General features: G+C 38.8%; 1 long non-coding RNA gene across 1 annotated transcript; it reads right to left on the reverse strand.

The window, feature by feature from the left end:
- Nucleotides 1-6,908: 6,908 nt before the first annotated feature.
- Nucleotides 6,909-8,801, reverse strand: LOC141622003 (uncharacterized). Its single transcript, XR_012532820.1, has 3 exons — nt 8,600-8,801; nt 8,403-8,457; nt 6,909-8,328 (listed from the first exon to the last, which is right to left on the reverse strand). It is a non-coding gene; the product is annotated as an uncharacterized LOC141622003 (long non-coding RNA).
- Nucleotides 8,802-12,480: the final 3,679 nt, after the last annotated feature.

Consider the following 12,480-nt stretch of genomic DNA (forward strand, 5'->3'; position numbering starts at 1 on the left):
CTAGAAGAAACGTATACTCGGTGCAATTGAGACGCAAATCTAGCGATCAATATGCCACACGATTATGAACATTTTGTCGAGCCGCAACCCCGATTACCTCGGCCAAAGCCGAGAGCGACGGGAATACGTCGGTCGATACGCTAGAAGAAACGTATACTCGGTGCAATTGAGACGCAAATCTAGCGATCAATATGCCTACACGATTCTATTTAACGCTATCGAGCCGCAACCCCGATTACCTCGGCCAAAGCCGAGAGCGACGGGGATACGTCGGTCGATACGCTAGAAGAAACGTATACTCAGTGCAATTGAGACGCAAATCTAGCGATCAATATGCCTACACGATATTTAACATTTGCCGAGCCGCAACCCCGATTACCTCGGCCAAAGCCGAGAGCGACGGGGATACGTCGGTCGATACGCTAGAAGAAACGTACACTCAGTGCAATTGAGACGCAAATCTAGCAATCAATACAACCCCGATTACCTCGGCCAAAGCCGAGAGCGACGGGGATACGTCGGTCGACACGCTAAAGACGTTAAACACAATTGGGATATGCATTCAAACTGCCTCGGTCATACCGACGGTAAAAACGAAGGCACTCAATTAATAACGCAAGAAGACAGGTGAAGGATTGTGATCAAAGCCCCGGCCAAGCCAAAGGCCAATAAGACGAACTTTATTGAAAACAACTACAAGGAGAGTACAGACGACGGCCGTCCCCATAGGGATAAGCCTAAACACAACCTACCAAAAGTTTTATAACAAAACAAGGAAAGAAAAGCAAAAGATTACAAACATATCATTTGAAGCGCCAAAAAATGGCAGGGAGGAAAGGCTCAATAGTTGGCCCCCGAACAGCTGAAGCTATCCGAGATGCCGGGTGAGTCTGGTGACGACCGCCCGTCTCCCTATGCCTGTTGCTGCCCTCCATCAGTGGCAGCAGCATCTTCGGTGGCCGGCTCAGAAGAGGGCTCGACGTTTTCAAGTGCCTTTAGCCTCTCAGCCTCCTTCACCTTTGCATCATAGGCCGCCTTGGCCTCAGCTATCCGAGCCGCCTTCGCCGCCTCCGCCGCCTCCGCAGCCGCTGCTTCCGCAGCATCAGCCATCTCATCCAGAAGCTGGTCAAATTTATCCCACGGGAAGGAGCCGTCGGGGATGAGCTTTTTGATTGCCTCCCTGGTCGCCTCCTCGGCCTGGTCCCGGAATTGGGCGCACATTTTAGGGAGGAGATCATCTTGAAGCATTTCAATATCCTTCTCCTTTTGAGCAAGGGAGGCCCGCGTGTCCCTGAGCGCCTCCGCCTGGTTATAGAACAGATCCTTCCACTCTTCCCTCTTGGCAACCACGGCGTCATAAGTGCCCTTATACCTGTCCCGCTCCTTCATCATCTTGGCAGTGGCGGCATCAGCATCCTCAACTTTGGCCCTCTCGGCCCCTAGCAGCTTCTCAGCTTCCTCCACACGCTTCTTGGCAGCAAGGAGATCCAGCTTAGCCTTCCCGGCTTCCCCCCTTGCAGCAGAGAGATCAAGCTTGAGCTTTGCGATCAGTGGCCCAGCTTGGGCCATGGCCTTCTCCTGCTCCATGATGTGGGAGCCGGCTAGTTGGGTCCACTTCGCCAGCCTCTTATATATTTTCACACCCTCTGCCACAAGCTCGGTGGGAGGAATCTTCTGAGCTGAGGAGTCAACGGTGACATTTCTATCACCCGCCTTCTCAATAGCCTTCTCAGGCTGCTTCCCTAACTGTCGTTCAGTGAGAACGGCGACTGCCGAAGGTGGATCTACAAAAATTTACACAGAGCATCCACGTCAACATGCATCCACACATCAGAGAGTCGGTCATCGGGAATGTCCAACGAACCAGCTAAGTCTGAACCGCAAGTTAGATCCGTACCAGTCTGGACCCTCTTAAGCGGAGGGCCGGTTGGGGCAGTCTTCTCCCCGGCAACGGTGGAAGCAGACGGTGGCACTTTTCTCTTCTTCGGAGGAGAAGGGTCCTTAGCAACGGTCACCCCCCTCTCAGTGATATCGATGACCTCCAAATGATCCTTCTGGACCACTGGAGTCGAAGAAGGGGTTGGCACTGACGCCGCCGCCAATTTGGACGCTGCCTTCTTTGTTCTCTTCGGCACGCCTCCGAGAACCCGTGCCTGGGCCGCCTCCGAATCCAATGCCTTGTTTGTCCTGTCCATCAGTTCGTTGGGAGCCAGTCTGCGGTCACGCGCGTCAGCCGTAGGATGCCGTTGAACAACCTTCCCGTCCTTATCAAGCCCTAACCTCTCTAAGGTCCTCTCAGACAGATCCTGGCCAAACCGGTCTGCAAGAAATCAAACAAGAGTTACATAAAGGAAGTAAAACAAAGCTCTAAAACAGGAATGCAACAGGCAAAGATGGGCCTCACACCGACCCCACTCACCCCGATTGAGGGCCGGTATGAGGCCAACATGGCAAAGCAGCTCATCCTGAAGGATAATCTGAGTCGGGGGCAGCCATCCCTTCTCAGCATCAAACAGCTGCGCCGCCCGTTTCTCCTCCGCAGTAAGAGGAACCATCGAAGCGTCCATCTTAACCTTACCCCGGGAAATACATTTCTCATATTCTTTCCGGCTCTCACACCGCAAGTAAACGGGGCTCGGAAGGACCGAGGCAATGGGTAGTCCTCCCAAGCACTTGGACGTACACCCATCGCCGTTGCCGGTCCTTACAAGAAGTAAGCTTGGACACGGAGACGAAGCACGGCTCCGTCGCGCACGCTGTACCACCCCACTTTACCGGGATTGACGGCCGTAGATGATGAAGGCGGCGGAATAAGTTAGCGTCGGGACCTCCCCCTAAAGAGACGAGCCACACAAAGCCGACTATCGTCCTCGGCGCCAACGGATGCGGTTGGGCCCAACGACGTTCATAGCTTTGATGATAGCCATGACGTATTCATTCAAAGGAAACCGGAGCCCATACTCCGGTGCACGATATACACGCCGATGTGACCGGGGAGGGCAACGGACCGCGACCCTCCTCGGGGATAACGATCTTGTACCCCTCACCGAAGAAGAAATGGCCTCCGAAAAGAGTCCCACCGGAACAGCTGGCGAATTTATTAGTCCAGACACGGTCAAGACCGGTCGTGCAGGCCTCGCCATGATCCGGGATAGACGGCCTCTCACCACCAGAAGGAGTCCTCTCACCACCAGAAGGAGTCCTCTCATCATCATCAACATCATCATCCTCATCCTCCCATTCCTCCAAAGTTTGAGGATCAACCGGGGAGAAGGGGACCTAGGACCCCAAACCTTATCGGGATGGCATCTAGTATCCCCTCCCCATCAAGACGCGACGGGGAACCCCCCGGCGCAGAAGTGCTAGTCCCAGCGTCAGCAGAAGACATGATAGCAATGATTATTTAACAAAATAAGAAGTGAGGAAATGTGTGTTTACCTTGAAGAAAAACACTCGCCGGAGTAACAACTCTGAAAATTAGAAGACAAAGAAGCCCTTGAAAGTTTAGAGAGAAGAAAATTTTGGAGAGAATGAAATTGGTGGCCAATTTCACGGAATAACTGCCCTATTTATAGGGAAAAGCCCATAAAGAAGAACCAATCGAGAGAATGACCCATGAGCGCCGCCCAATCAAAGAACAGCACGTGTCAGACATGCAACCATGGAATGTCAATCGTTGCAACAGTTGAACGTCAATCAATGCAACAGTGACCAAGCGTCTTCAACACGCCCATTCACATCTCTTCGCCTATTCATCTTCCTCAACAAATTCCTAGGTATCTGCTCTCCGCCGGCCACATGATCAACCAAGCTACATAGCACCGGCCGGGGGCAATCAAAAACAACCGGCACTCTCAACCCTGGTCTCGGCCAGCGTCACTCTCTCTTCCACATCGGATGTCCTTTACACATCCATGCGGAGGGGGGATATATATGGTACGGCCTAAAAAGAACCAGGTCGAGGTAGAAGAAGCCGATGCGGATCATTTTTCACAAATTACTTGCGCAGAATATACGCTCAACATACATCGAAGCCCATACCACGGCATAGACTACGCTGGGGGCAAATTGATGGGGCATATTCTGCACCGCTGACCAAGTCAACACATTGAGCAAGGTCAAGGGTATCCACAGCAAAGTCAACGACTTAGACAGCCTAGCCGATGAAGCCAATCGGCCTGTCACCTCGGTCTCGGCGTGGCAACCAGCCAGCCGGGACACATATCCGCGTACTCATATCCAAGACCCTCGGCCGGCCTGCCATGGGTCCAGCGGCCGAGGGTAGAACGGTCTTTCCACCTGCTAGCCACTTGGCCACTTGGCCACTACGTGACAAAAGGTGAAAGTCTATAAATACTCCTCAACCTTCATTGAGGAAAGGATCCATAAATTAACCTAAGAATCACTATTCATCTGGTAATATCTTCCTTATCTCTCTACAATACATCCTTACCCAAGTAACAACAACTTACCTCTCTAAGTTTACTGACTTGAGCGTCGGAGTGAGTACGCTTGGCACAAAGCCAAGCCCTCAGTTCGTTCATTGTTGCAGGAGAGGCCGAGAGGAACGATAGAGACGAAGGATCCAACTCAAGACATCATTCTACAAGCCACGGGTGGTAACAATACTTGCTCTGGAATTACACCCGGAACAGTAACAATGATAAATATATTAAAAACATCCGCAAAACAATTTATCACTATTGAAAAGAGATTAAAAAAACTAAAATTACAATTTAGTCAAATTATATTACTACGAAAATGCGGGTTACTGACGGGGAAAATCCATCAGTAACAGCCTTTTTCCGTCAGTAATTCGTTGATGATTTTCTTCAGCAAAGTTTGACCACCATTCGTTAATGATTATATTCAATCGTCGACGATCTAAAGTGTCTTTATATACATTCGACAATGCCTAAAACAAACTATATAATATAAATGCTTGTCGAATTCTCCACTTTTCTTATACTTCTCTCTTATCTCTTCATCTCTTGTCCGTTTGATTTCTACACAACACAAAGTAAATATATTAGAATTGTTGAAAAATAAATCAAATAAAATAATCAGGTGAAGATAAACAAACTTTTTCATTAATTTTTTTGCTAGGAATGTGCTAGAATTTTTATCAATTTATTTTCTTTTATAGGTGAAATGTTTTCATAACAATAGAATTTAAAAAGATTAGCACTAAATTATGATTATTAAGTGGAATAATGCATGATAAATAAAAGTGTTTAAATAAGATGAGTAATTAGTCTATTGACTACTACTTTACCTTTTCATTTTCTATTTTTATTTTTTTTAAATAAAAAATAACTACTCAATCTAGGCTTTTTATGTTACTTTTCATTAATTTTTCATTAATTTTTTTTTTTGCTAGGAATATGCTAGAATATTTATCAATATATATTTTTTGTAGGTGATTTTTTCATAACGGTTGAATATAAAAAGATTAGCACTAAATTATGATTATTAAGTGGAATAATGCATGGTAAATGAAAGTATTTAAATAAGATGAATAATTAGTCTATTGATTACTACTTTGCTTTTTTATTTTCTATTTTTTTTTTTAAATAAAAAATAAAAAATTGATCTAATATGTAAATGTTGTGTGCCATGTGTCATTGTACTATCTACTCAATCTAGGTTTTTTATGCGATTTTATTGATAGATTATATAGATTACCACCTAAACAATCTGATTTTCTTAAGATGTCAAGTATATTTCAAAGTCCTTTTTTTTTACTATATCTATCTATATTATTAAAGGAAGCTTTTTTCGAGCGATTACAGAGACTCCAAGGTTTACAAACTACTTTCGAGTTATTATAAAATAAAATAAATAAAAATATAAAAATAATTATGAGATCTTCATCACAATAACAATCAGATAAGAAATAGAGTTCAATTACACTTGAAATAATTGTGTAGTATAAATACTAGTCCCTCCATATATAGACTTCATAAACAAAGAAATTTTTCTGATCCAGTTTATTTTTAATTATTGCAAGCTTACATAATTTGTTTGTTTTCGTATTATTGTAGTAAGTTGCATAACAGTCATGCTAGAAACCCATGCTGCTTTAATTAATATTTATTTAGCTAATAGTCATGCAACATGTATTCCCTTCATATGCAAATGATAGTTGACGCTAGATTATAACAAATTGTCAACTTTCTTTTGCAGGTTTCAGTAGCTCTCTTGATACAAGATTAAAAGGTAAAGAAACCGGACTAGATGGAGACAGAGCATATTTCGTATGATTTACATGTGTTTTGTTATAAGCAGGTAACTCTTAAGTTTCTATGATCGTTTATTTCACATACATTACGATTCAAAATTTACCCTTCTACTGCCCTAATACTCCGTATTAATTTTCATGAATATGCATGTAAATCTGTCGTTGTGCTACAGTATTAACTACTATGCAGATGGACGCATGCCTATCATGAGAATTATAAGCTCGACACCTAGAGTAGTGCTAAACAATGATTTGGGTCAGTCTAAATTTTAAGGTATGAACAATATAAATGTTTTATGTTTAAATTGTTCTCATGATTTTTTTTTGGGCGCTAAAGCTGTTAAGAAGTTCAGCCTATATTCATTGTCGATAGACATAATGTATCTTTGATTTCCAATACCATCTTTTTCTTTACGACTAATTTGATATTCGTTGCAGTGCCCGTAGAGTACTAATAAAGTGAACAGGAGTACGAAACGTATATTAAGAGCATGATTATTCAACAACAATTATGTGTGTTGTTATGTGTGTTGATATGTGTGTTGATATGTGTTTGTGCAATAAAAAGTCGGTTTATGATTAACAACTAGTTTTGTGACCCGTGAAATTCACGGGTTTCTAAAAGAATTGTCTAATCTTTTTCATTTGTTGCAATGCTGAAATACTATGATGTTGTCTTTTTCTATTGCGTATAGTCAATTCGCAGTGGCAGAGAGAGTATACGCTACTCCCTCTTCAAATCCAAAAATTTAAGAAACAAATAAAGAAGGAAAACATTATACGTTTAATGCTCTATAAAGGCTAAATTATCTACTATGTCTAGAGCCCAATGACATCGTGTTGTTAAAAAGTCTCACGACACAACTATGCCAAAATAGTTGGAAGCGGAAAAGAGGCCTATTATTTCGAAACATTAGACCAAAACACAACCTGATACAAAAATGTCAATATTCACCTGACACAAAAATGTTAATATTTACCCCCGAGTCAATAGATTTTTTTCGTTTTCTTTTCTCCGATTGTTGCAACTTATTCTTTACATTTATCTTTTCAAACAACTTTTTTTGTTGAAATTAGTCAATTACTACTCTACCCTATTTTAGTGCTTTATAAATATAAGAACACCTACCTCACATAAGACCATGCTACGACTCTATTTTATGTGCTTTTCTTAAGAAACGCACAAAAAATAAATTTAAAAAATATGTTAAAATGGAGGGAGTATTACTTAAATTTTCCGTCTCCAAACCGCCTCATGTCATCTCCACAACATGACTTCGCACAAAAGGTGGGTAAGTCGTTAACAAACAAAAGAGGAAGAAAGAAACGAAATGAGCGATAAGTAGTTGGAGGGAGATTTTTGCTCCCTCCAACTCCCTTTCACTCTATTTATTAAACAAAGAATTTTCTGCCTTTCTTTGAAGGAAAAAAACAAATTTGGATTGATGTGTCATAATCCAATTATAGGTTCACAAATTTTCATTTAAGATATAGATTAGTTTTGAATTGTTAATGTATTGTTCAATTGTTTACAAATTAACAAAATAATCAAAAAATGAACTCTACTACTTTAACAAAGATAAATGGGAAAAATGATTAATTAACTATATGTGCTTCTAATTGAGTAACAATGAGCCTGATTTCCTACTTGTAATTTCTTCTACTGAGGCTAACATTTTGATCAGTATAGACATAAAACTTAGGCGCTTCTAGTAGATAGAAAATTATTGGTTTCAATTTGTAATGGAAGAGAAGTTTGCAGATATAGCTGGTAACAAAAATTAATAACAGAACATCTCCTTGTTTTGAAGGACAACTCAATCCGAAAATGTGTAACGATTTAATAGGAGCATAAAGTAAGGAAGCAAAGACGATTTAATAGGAGCATAAAGTTTAATGATTTAATAGGAGCATAAAATTTACGACGATTAAGTATGGATCTTAAGGAGAGTTTGTGTTGGATGTCTAAACGCACCTTAATCAGAATCCCTGATCTCTTAGTTATCCTCTTGTTGGGTTATCTTTATTTTCCTGCTTTTGTAAGACTCGTCTCATTTTGCTTTCCTTCTGGATGAATAAAATGAGAACTTTTCTTGAAAAAAAAAACTATCACGTATATACCATGAGGACATGGGTTAGATCGTTAGATGAAATGATGAACCTGAGTCAAAGGACCGTTTGTTCAGACACTGCTCTCTTTACCATGTCTCTTGCAGCTGAATCGATCAAATTTCAAAACCCGCATATAAAGTTGGGATTAATGTGTGGTAAAAAAAATTATAAAAGTTGTAAAATTGAGGAAATTTAAAACCAAACCAGTTCATGAACCAATGAAATCATGAGGTCGTGAACTCATACATGGCAGTGGATATAAACGGAGCATATCGCTAGCGCATTTCCATCGTCGAAGAATATAACTGATTATTCTTTTCTTGTTCTTCTTACTTTGTAGTAATTCCACATAACTCAACCTCAGATTTACACCTTTTCGGGAAAATAAAAAAAAATTAGTAAAAACATTAGTCCACTTGAATAATTAATTAATTCCTCTTATATCACCAGTAATAAACAAATTTTGGGAGGGTAGAAAATTAACCTGCTTATGAACAAAGGAGGGAAAATGATTTCTTCGAGACAATTAAAGATGATCCCATGACCATATCAACCTGTAAATCATCCTACTGACAACAACCTTATAATAAAAGATAACAATTGGAATCTATATTTAAAAGATACAGTACAAAACAAAAAATATACCATAAACATTCAAATCAGTTTTGGAAATTGCAACCATCATCGTAGAAGTGTCAACAAATGAAAAAGTTAAGAAGTCCCTCATGCTCGTTTGGTGTTTAAGATTGATTTGGATGACTTTAAACAATCACACATCTTTCATTTCTCTTAATGTGTCGCTTGCTGGCACTCTATGCATTACATTTGTTATCAAGATTGTTAGTTTAAATTATACTGATGTTAAAAACCATGGGAAGCGATCAATTGATATTTCCACAGCCGTTATATGAAGAGGACATTAAATTTTACGGAGGAAAATGAAAAGTTTAAGAGGGAGCCAAAGACCCAGTCATTTAGCAAGGAGACGAAAAGCCGTACAGAGATTTGGGACATAAATGTAGTAATGCATCAGCTTCTTAATGGTACGAAGTATTAAACAATACAAATTTAGTTGACGCGTACAACACGTGGGGCAATCAAAATCCAGGTGGCTTTTTTCAGTCCTACGTGGATTTTCCGCGTGGCGTTTATTAACCATTTTAGGGGAGGCTTTTAATTATATTTATAGATATCTTTGCCTATTATGGGAGTTTTATGACTCCTACACTTCCTTTTATTTTGGGAAACCATAAACTAAAGATTATAAATAGGCATCTTATATACAATGGTTTTTTTTGTACCAAAAAAATAAATTTGCAAGCCAATGACGACGGAGATCAGAGGAGCATTCGTTGACTATTTGGGAGTTATCATCATTCATCAGTGATAAGAATTGCTTTTTTACTTTAAATAACTACGGAATATATAATATTTGTTTCTTACAAAATCTATTTTTATTTTTCAGGAACTAAGTAAGGATTCATAGGATTGTCATATTGAGTTTATACAGCAACTTATATACATTTATCAAGTAAATATAAATGACGACAAATAACCTTCGTTCGGGGGGTTCGACACGCACTACCCTAATTTGATTGCTCGCTTCTCCTAAAACCTGTTAGTACCCAATGTCCCATAGGCCACAACTATTCATATTATAATGACGTAATGACATTAAATTGTTCAAGCACAAGAATGCTCCATCTGAGATATGATTGATACTAATCTGTATAGAGGCACACAATTTGGTCTAATAATAAGTTATAAACTGCTTAGGGTTTTCTTAAGGGGCTTAAGTAAAATCGTTGAACCATTAAACGAAAATGTAAACTAATAAGAAAATTCCAAAGAGAGAAGATTTGTTTTTTTATTTTTCTCAAATTTACCGAGGAACTCACCATTAGAAATTATTGGATGAATAAAGATCGCTTGCCGTCAAGCACTTGTTCGCCTAACTCAAGCAACAAAGGCAAAAGATCCACAAGGTCATTCAAAGAATACGCTTAGACCTTAGGATCTATACTTGCTCAAAAGAAGAAACATTCAAATTTCAATCGACACTTTTTTTTTGACAAAAGTTAATTTAAGTTTTGATCGAAAATCCCACCGGTGGGCGTCATATATTTACGCCCACCGGTAAGAAAGCGGAAGCGTTTTTCTAGAGTCCTCAAGAACGAGGCTCTGATACCATGTTAAGATTGTAAGGGGAGAGATTGCATAAGAGAGAATTGTATTATTGTGTCGATCTCATGAGAATACATGACGATATATATAATAGACGTCGATACTCTAAACCCTAGACGGTAGCCGTCATAACCTAACCCTAATGATAGTCGACCGTAATGGGCCTAATATCCTAATATGATTTTAGATTTTGTTTCGAAACGATCTATCAGTCAAGTGTTTTGATGAGCCGAAGAGAGGATAATGATTTTATATTGGTGTATTAGAGAAAATAGAAGGTAATTGAGAGAAAAAGTAGTGGAGAGGATCCATCCCGTTAAATACCATTGTTAGCCATTATATATTTTATGACATCAAGAAGAAAGATAATGTATTTTCAAATATGCCAACCTAGACTGTTATGATGATTATGCTCAATTAATTGTACAAAACCCCTCAAATTTGAGGAGTTCCATGGAGAAAAGGAAAACAATTTATAATCATCTAGACATTTAACTAAATTATAGACAAATAAACTATTTGTTCAGTAATGATAAAAGTATTATGTTAGTAGTGATTTACGTACACATTGTTCGCAACCTCAAATAAAGATCGAGATAACATTTGATCTTATATTTATTTAGCGATAATATACGTTGGCTTGGGTCGGATATACATGGACTTTTTTTTCCAAATAAGCAGCTAAAGGGTTTGGGGCAATATAGTGGATCAAGCTTTTGTATTTTTTAAAAAACTGCGTTATTTATAAAATTCTTTATTTTATTTTAGCAAGTTAAACGGGTTTATTTCCATGGACAGGTGAGCCCTCAAATAAATAAACGGAGTAAAGCATTGTTGATTGTCAGGAAAAATCGATTTGGACATGTTTCAAATAAAAAGTTTATGTACTCTTTGCCATAATAACATTTTTTTATAAGTGCGACAACTTAAAAGTTGAAAACACTCGAAAACGATACACGAGTTCATCTGATATAATTGTAAATTCTTATTATACCTCTGGACGTATAATCATTTTTGTCATATATCCAGGGATTAATTCTATACAAGCACATCATATATAGAATTATATAAATAGGCCAGTGCATTATTCAAACATTATTACTATCCTATCATGTGTAGAACACCACACCTACAAAGTAGCACACAGTTTCGATCATACAAACATTTTCAATTACTGCATTATTCACGATAGAACTTACAAATAGGCACGTGCATCGCACGGGCATTAAATCTAGTTTATTTATTATAATTCAAAGACTAAATATATAAATTAGTTGTAAAAATGACATATGGAATAAAATTTGATGCTTTAGTAGGTAGCCTTTTAATTATATTGTATAGATATATATAATAAAATTTGATGCTTTAAGTAGCTTTTTAACTATATTATATAGATTTATATACTCACTCCGTCTCACTCCGTCCCAATTATTTTTTTACATCAATTTAAATACTCCACAAAGAATATAAATGAAAAACAAAATCTCTACAATAACCAAATAACCAATCACAAATATGTGTAGGAGATGATGTGGACATTATGAAAAAGTTAAGTGGCATTTATCGGTGTATACGTGGCATTGTCTATGTGGCATTAAAATTAATGTTCAAGTAGCCTTTTAATAATATTGTATAGATATATTCTACAGTGTACCCCTGAGTTTTTCGATTTTCTATATTGTACCCTTTTTTTTAATTCTACATTGTACCCCTAAACTTCTTACTTATTTCTCCATCATAGCATGCATCGTCTCTCTCCATTAACTTTATCACTATCAAACGACCGTACTTTGACCTTTATTCTGACTTATTAATTGTATATCACCATTCTATATGAGAAACATCACAAATCACTTTTAATAAGCACCAACTACTATTAAAAACATCTATTATGATTCATGACACGATAATGGAGATTTTTTGAACTTTTAGTTAGTTCGTAT

Source organism: Silene latifolia, chromosome X, assembly GCF_048544455.1.
Source record: "Silene latifolia isolate original U9 population chromosome X, ASM4854445v1, whole genome shotgun sequence".
Taxonomy (NCBI): Eukaryota; Viridiplantae; Streptophyta; class Magnoliopsida; order Caryophyllales; family Caryophyllaceae; genus Silene; species Silene latifolia.